Source organism: Orycteropus afer, unplaced genomic scaffold (genome assembly GCF_000298275.1).
Source record: "Orycteropus afer afer isolate SDZICR_OR568_19922 unplaced genomic scaffold, OryAfe1.0 scaffold00359, whole genome shotgun sequence".
Classification (NCBI taxonomy): Eukaryota; Metazoa; Chordata; class Mammalia; order Tubulidentata; family Orycteropodidae; genus Orycteropus; species Orycteropus afer.
The window spans coordinates 1,019,744-1,028,353 of record NW_006921946.1 but is presented as its reverse complement, the minus strand read 5'-3'; positions in this window follow the sequence as shown (position 1 = coordinate 1,028,353).

Here is an 8,610-nt window from a genome sequence, read left to right as displayed (position 1 = left end):
AACCACCATGCAATCACAGAACAGTTTACTTTACTGACTTTGAATTTCTTTAGATATCTTTCTTTTGCACTTTCACAGTCTCTCTCTCCTCCTTTTGGCTCTGTGTTGGAGACACCTCTATTACTCATCCGTATTAGGTTCTCCTTTCCTTCTAAGCACATTGTGAAGCTGATAGGTTGGAGGAGAAGGGATATATGCCACATCTGTGTGGAGACATTCACTTGGTGGTGCAAGATCCAACAGAACTCTCTGTCTCTGAAATTATGAAAACACATTTTGAGAAGGAGATGCCAAAAGTGCAAAGCATCCGAGATTATGGAACAACCACTTCCAAGGCAGCTACCCTGGCCAGTCACTTGAACCTGAAACAAACTTCAAGTAAGCAAGAAATAAATTTTTTCTTTTTTTCTTTTTTTTGTTGTTCTTGTTGATATACTGGTTGGTATTAGCATCTGTCGTCTATATACTATGTGTACAATTCTATGTCCTCCCTTTTCCTAATGCTATCATGGTGGTCACAGACTCTTTCTATACCATCCCTCCCCTTACCCACGTCAGCATGTCGTTCCCAACTAGCCCGAAATTAATTCCACCACCACCACCCCGCCCGGTAATCTAAGTGAGTTCCTTTTCTCAAGCAAACCCTTCTTTGTCTTTTCACAGTTATGGGTTCATACAGTATTTGTCCTTCTGTGATTGACTTATTTCACTCAGCATAATGTCCTCCAGGCTCATCCATGTGGTGAGATGATTCACGTATCTTCATTGTTCTTTAATGTAGCATAATATTCCATTGTGTGAATGTACCATAATTTAGTTATCCATTCATCCATTGATGGGCATTTAGGTTGTTTCTATCTCTTTGCTATAATAAATTGTGCTGTGATGAACAAAAGAAATATATTTTTGAGCTGTCAGTCTCAGACATTTTGATTTTCTTTGTTATTGCAACATGACCTACCCATTTTGACTGATATGTACTCACTAGGCATAACCTGTATCCCCATTTTGTTTTTGCCATTTAATTTGCCCTCATACTCAGGTGTTCTATCTTGTCAATCATGCTTGCTTGGTCAGTCTCTAAATTTTATTTAAACAAGTATATGTGTATAGAGATAGGTATATATGCTATGGAGAACCAGATTTGTTGGAATGCAGAGCTAGCAGGAACCTGGTCAATTCAATTTGAATTGTGGGTACTTGCTAAAATGAAAAGAAGCTCTGATGGCACATTGGTTAAGGCGTTCAACTGCTAACCAAAAAATTGGCAGTTCAAGCACACCAGCTGCTCAGTGGGAAAAAAAGATGATGCAATCTGCTTTGGTAAAGATTTTCAGCCTTGGAAACACTATGGGGGAGTTTTACTTTGACCTATAGCATTGCTCAATATTGGAATCAACTAGATAGCAGTGGGTTGCTAAGGTGATATGGTAAATACTGGGTTATTGCTTGAGAACAATGCCTTCCTATGGCTAAATTTAAGGTGTATTTATGGAAGAACCTGCATACTGGAATCAGAAAAACTCAATTTTAAATTCCAATTCCACCACTTCAAGTTCTTTGACTTTGAGTAATGTCAAGCTTTTTGAGTTTCAGGGAATACCTGCAAAAAGGGCAATGATATGTCTAATTGGTGGGGTTTGGTAGTGATTAAATTAATGGAAATAAAAATATTTGACATATAGTTGGAGCCCTGGTGACACAATGATTAAGGGCTCAGCTGGTAACCAAGCAAAAGGTTGGCAGTTTGAACCTACTAGCCTTTCCTAGGGAGAAAGACATGACAGTCTGCAGCAGTCTGCTTCTAGAAAATCTACACCTTTGGAAACCCTCTGGGGCAGTTCTACTCTGTCCTATTGGGTCCCTAATAGAATCTACTTGATGGCAACAGGTTTAGTTTTAGTTTGGTAGTCCGTAAAGTGTAGATATTACTTTTCTTATGTGCTGTTTTCCTAATAAAGTTTTGGAAATTAACCAAATGGATGCTGGCAGCAGAAACAAGTGTGCTAATGTTGTCCTGTGTTCTCCGGCCTTGAGGATCTGAGTAGGAAACCCTCCCTACCCATTCCTCACAGCACCACTTTGTTGTTCTGAGTTGCTGTTGAGTCCATTCAGACTGATGATGACCCCACGTGCACAGAATAGAACTGTTCCATTGTGGTTGTTGTTGTGCGCCATCGAGTCGGACCTGACTCATAGCGACCCCTCCTTGGGTTGCCGAGGTAGTATCACTACGGAAGTAGAAAGTAGATTGCCCAACCTTCATTCTGAGAACTGTTGCATAAAGATTTCAAAAGCAGATCACCAGGTCTGTTTCCCTGAAGCTCCTCTTGGTGGGTTGGAACTGCCAAGCTCTCACCAAGTAGTCCCAGTAGTTGGTGAAATGTGCTTAACCACTTGCACTTACTGTTCATAATACCCTGGGACTCTTCTCCATGACTTTTATCCCCCCAAGTAGCTTGCTTACTTTACACATCTCTTTCACGTTCTTAGAATTTTATTTTTGAAAACCTTAAGTTTGTTGCCTGTGTGGTCTCTAAGATTGTTGTTTTAGCATGCTTTATTGCTTTGATTTCAGCTGTTCTTCATTTCATCTTCTGCCATTGCCTGTGCCTTCTTAGCCTTATGGATCGGTTGTTAATTATATTATAATTTTTGTCTCTTTCCATTGATAGCTATTTTAATTCTTCTTAAAAGAGTTACCTTTTTATTTTCAAACTACCTTGTAAGACTTTATCTTATCTCTATAATTATAAACCTTTCTATATAATGTACTTATCAGGCCTTTTATAAATTTATTCATTTTGTTTTAAGTTACCATAGATTTATCATCTTTATTTTTTTAATGTAAAGTTCTTAAAATCTTTTGTTATACTATTTTAGTAGTGTTAGCTTCCTTTTTTTTTTTTTATCTTTTATTTCTCAGTTCTTATCGTTCTATGTATCAGAATCACCTAAGAAGGTTTTCAGTCAAAAATAAAATGACTAGGCACTGCACTGAATAATACTGATTTCAGAGGAAGTAGCTATTTCAAAGATTTGTCCAGTGTTACCACAGGTAGAATTTATGTTTGGAGAAAAGCTGGTCTCCACTAGAGTAAAACACTTTAAGGGATTTGATTTACAAAGTTAAGGCCCGTGGCCTATTCTGAAAAGGGACATTTGAGGCAATTCGTACTCAGTGGAAGTAAAATGAGCATACTCCCTAAACTTAAGCTGCTTGAGGGTGGAGAGTATATTTGGTTTTCCCCCTCCATTTGCACAATGTCTAGAACAAACATGCCCTTAAAATACATTTGGAGAATGAATGAATTGCAAGAAGAATTGGTGTCAGGCTGGAGGCAGCCAGTGAGTAGCAGCCTCTCCATAAAACAGCCTAGAGGGTGTATGAGACAGCAAAGAGCAGACAGATACCGGAAATCCTGTTTTAAGGTTTGCCTCCTGCAATGTAATTTTTTCAGGGTCCTCACATCTTCAATGATTTTTGTTACCACTTGCTTTGGTTACTTCCTGCAGCTCTAACAGAAAATACCACAAATGGGAGGATAGCTTTAACAAACAAGAGTTTACTCTCTTACAGTTTGGAGACTAGAAGTCCAAGTTCAAAATGCCAAGCTCTAGGGGCTGGTGAAAGCTCCTTGGCCTTGGGCTTTAGCTCTGCCTCTTGCTTCTGGCCCACTGAAGCTAGAGGCATCTCTTCACTCAGGCAGCTGCTGACTGCTGAGGCTAACAAGCCCAAGGTCGACAAATAAAATGGCACAGTATCAGTATTACCAAACCTCAAGACAGGCCACAACTTTGAGTCCATTAACAGTCCCAAGATTGACAGACAACATGGCAGGCTGCTGAGTGACGACTTGGCTACATGCAGGCAAGTGTGTCAAAAAGCTGCAGACCATTTCCAAAACCTCTCCTTAGACACTGGAAGCAGACCACTTCCCTAAAGCAGTTACTCAGCTGCTCCAGTAGATTCCACCATGGGGTTTATTGCCCCCATGAGATTTATCTCATCACAGGAAATAACTATAACCAGCTGCCTAGCCACACAAAGCCTGCCCCAGCCAAGCTGACACATAATCTTCACTATCACACCACTACAGTCTAGGTAGAGCCTCTGGGTAGTGCAGATGGTGAACACTTGGTTGCCAAACAAATGCTTGGTGTTTCAAGTCTACCCAGAGGCACCTCAGAGGAAGAGCTTGGCAATCTGCTTCCAAAACATCAGTCATTGAAAACCCCATGGAGCACAGTTCCACTCTGACACACATGGGGTCCCCATGAGTTAGAATCACCCCAAAAGCAATTGGTGTTCACTCTACTGTCCAGCCACGCTTTGATTTTCTGTAGTTACTCAGGATGAGGTAACTCAAATCAAAATATTCTAATATTAATAGTACAGGAAGGCGTGATCTTGTGAAGTTAAAAATATTAACACCATTTGGGTTTCATGTGTCTATTCTTTGATTTTTTTCATAGTACCTACTGTCAGGTGTGATGCAAGGCCTTGGAAAGAACCTGCACCATGCTACCAACCCCTGGGGAGGCTGATGTCTCTTTCTATCCAACTTACTTGGCAATCTTTTCTGTTTATGTTCCAAAATGTCTCAGGTAACTGAATAGAAGTACAGCCAAAGTGCTTCTCAGGTTAATAATCATCTTATTTGTTCAGAAAGCACATTTGAGCCCCTGGAATGGTGCTTTTTGCACCTCAGAGTCAGTGTTACTGCAATTTGCCAAGGGGTGAGCTTTGTAAAGTGTTCCACATGTTAGGAAAGCAAAGTAAGCACAAGTTGCCCACAATGTAACGCACATGACCTGAGCCTGGTAAAGATTTACTTTGTTGGAATCTCCTAAGAGTCCTCAGGGGAAGGCAGAGTGGTTTAATACTTAAGATCACAGACTCTGGTGCCAAAAATTCTTTGAGTTCACACCCCAAGTCTGTCATTTATGAGCTGTATGACTATGGACAAATCATTTGGCCTTAGTTTTGCTATGATACTGGGATGATGATAATGGTATCTGTGGTAGTTAAGTTGTGTGTCAACTTGGCTGGGCTGTGGTTTTCAGTGGTTTGGCAACTGGTCGTAGTTACTCCCCAGGATGAGATTGTAATCATCTCCTTAGTGGAACAGCTAAGTAGTTAAAGGGGAGTTACCTTTGGGGTGTGGCCAGCTTCCAGTTTATATGGAAAAACTTTGTGAAAGGTCTCTGGCTGTTTGGCACATTTGGATCCTGCATTTGGCTGAGTCTTCATTTCCAGTTCTTGGACTTGACCCAGTGACCTGTTGTCCTGTCTGCTGATCTTGAGATTGTTCCTGGACTTGAACAAATGGCCTGCTGTGTTGCCTGCTGGTCTTGGGGTGTTACCTGCCAATCTAGAGTTCATCAACTCAGTAGCCAGAAGTTGCCTGAGTCAGAAGAACCCTCCAATTCTAGTGGGCCTGGAATAAGAGGCAGACTGAAGCATGCGGTCAGGCCTCTAGAGCTGGCACTCTGAATTCAGACTTCTGGGCTCTAAGCTATAAAAGAACACATTCCTGTTTGTTACACCATCTACCCGTGGTATTTCTGTTACAGCAGCAGCAGAAAACTAAGACAGCATCCATTTCAGGTTTGCTATGAAGACTCAGCAATTAGAATGATACTTGGCACTAATAGGTACTATGTCAATGTGGCTATAATCATTATTATGATGTAAGGAAGCACAGTAGAGTATTGATAATCACTTTTCTAAATCTTTGGTTTATACTAATTTCTCAATTGTATTTGATCAGTTTTTGTTCTAAACTTTCTTAGGAGTAATGATAGGATCTACTGGTCTGTGGGCCTCCTCAACTTCTATTCCTATTTTAAGGAACTGAGAAACTGTCTAGAAACAATGTAAATCAAAATGGATGCTTAGAATTGCCCACAGCAAATGTCAGGGTTTTGCAACAATCCAGAAATACAATGTTTCTTAACTCTCAAAATTTAAAGTAACTAAAGGCCAAGTGCTGCTGCTGTGAACTTGAGGGAAAGAGGAAAGTCCTGAGGTCTGGCTGGTTTCCTGGAATGGAACGGAATAGGGAGGAGTGTGGGTTAATGTGATGTAAGAGAAAGAGAATAAGATTATAGTGAGTTTACCGATACCCTGGGGGTGGTGTTTTCAGAAGGAAGATTGGCCAATCTACTTCCATAGAGATACTGCCTCAGAAACCCAAGAAGGGGTAGTGTGAGTTGAATCGACTCCACGGCAATGAATTTGGTTTTATTTGTGGGGGTGTTTTAGGGCTGTAAGTCCACACTGTCAGATGAAGAACTACCAATCAGAGGGCAACTGAGTAAGTTCTATGACAAGCAAATGTGGCATGAGCAGTCTAAGTCTGTTATCAAAAAGCAGAGAAGAGATGACTCCCTTAGTCTAAGAAAGGGCCTGGCATATATTCAGGGTGTAAATCAGTGTCCAGGAACTAGGTGAGACACATCAAGGGTGCAGGCTGATGCACTTCAGCACGTCAGCTCTCTAGAACCTTGTTAAAAAGCAGGCCATTGAAGTAGCTAGGAGTAACTGGCTTGACAGCTACCCTTCCTCAATCAGTTCATATATTCAAACATTGATTATGCACTGAATATATGCCAGGTCCTTATGATTATGTAAAAAAATAAAAAAATAAAAAAAATAGATGGAATTTAAGAATTAACTATGACTAATTATGTGGGTTGTCAGGAAAATGAGACCAAGCTGTTTTCCAGGGTTTTTAATGATTGTGTAGAATATGGAGCAATTCTTAGTTTTTATCTGAGGCACAATGCACTTGAAATACTATGAAGTGGTCGCAAGAGGCAACTAGAAATCTTATATATTACAGAGCCAGAAACCAGGTAAATGGAGATGGAGGGCAGGCTGTGGCATCTGATAATAAATATTTTGAGAATCAAGACCAACCTTTCCAAGGAAACAACATAGGTCTTGCATGGCTTATTCTTAAATAATCCAGCTTGGCTCCTAATGATTAGTAATTACTTTTCTAAGTAAGCATAATAAATCATGTTTTTACTAGAGTATTCAAGAATCAACAAAACTTCTTTAAGAAGGTAAAGAAGCCATCAAAGAACAATGGCCTGAGGAGTTGTTGGAAAACAGAGTAGGTCAATCTCTTTGTTTTGCCAAGATGGGCTTTTTAGTTTGATATCACAGAAAAGAAATTCTAGTCACTTTTAATGCTGTCTGGAATAGCCACCATTTTCCCCCTAATGGCTGCCAGGGAATGTAAGGCTTTGGGCAGTTATAAGGCATCCAAAGTCACCAGGAGTCAGGCAGGAATGCCAAGGGGAAGGCCTCAGATGGATGCAAGATTCTAGAGAGCAGAAAAGAGGTTGGTGAGCTGGACACCACAGCCCACTAGTCCACTCTAGTTAATAGTTGCCTTGTATGGGCATATCTTCTAATTTTTTAAGACCTACCCAAGAACAAAAAATCCAGGTGAATTCCTTGATTTTTCAATGTTAGGCAGCAAAATTTTTATTATGATTATTATTTTAAAAATTTTGCCTGCTGAGAAAGCAAAAATAGTGGTACATAATAGAAAGTCTAGAAATACAGCCAGAAAAATATAGTCAACTGATCTTTCATAAGGGGGCAAAGGCAATTTAAAGGTGAACGGATTGTCTTTTCAACATATGGTGCTGAAATAACTGCACATTCATACGCAAAAAAAACAAAAAAAAAAAGAAGAAGAAGAAGAATCTAGACATAAACCTTAATATCTCCCACAACAGTTAAGTAAAAAACGGATCTTAGACCTAAATAAAAGACACAAAACTACGCATCTATAAGATAACATGGGAGAAAATCAAGGTGACTTGGATTTGGAGAAGACTGTAGATACAACAGCAAAAACATGATTCATGAAAGAAAACTTTGGTAAGTGACATCTCATTAATGTTAAAAAGTTGGGCTATCCAAAAGACACTATTAAGAGAATGAGAAGTCAAGCCACAGAATGGGAAAGAAATATTTGCAGAACATGCGTCTAATAAAGGACTTACATCCAAAATATATAAATAACTCCTAAAACTCAGCAATAAGAAAACAATCCAATTACAAAATGGGCAAAAGATCTGAACAGACACTTCACCAAAGAAGATATATAGGTGGCAAGTAAGTATATGAAAAGATGCTCAACATTATACATTTATTAGGTCATAATATCATACATACATGTATCAGGGAATTACAAATTAAAACAACGAGATACCATTGCACAACTGATAGAATGCCTAAAATCTAAAACACTGACATCAAATGCTGGGGGCGCTGCAGAGGAACAGGAATTCTCCTTCATTGCTGGTAGGAATACAAAGTGATACAAGTTTGGAACACAATCTAGCAGTTTCTTAACAAAGCTAAACACAGTCCTACCACTACCCAAAGGAGTTCAAAGACATGTTTCCACATAAAAACTTACACATAAATGTTTGTAGCAGCTTTGCTCATAATTGTCAAAATTTGAAGCAACTAAGTTGTCTGAAAAAATTGGCCAGGGAAAACCTTATGAATAGCAAAGAAACACTGTTTGGTACATTACCGTGCAACTTTAGGAATAGTCCGTTTAGGCTAAAAGGCTCGCA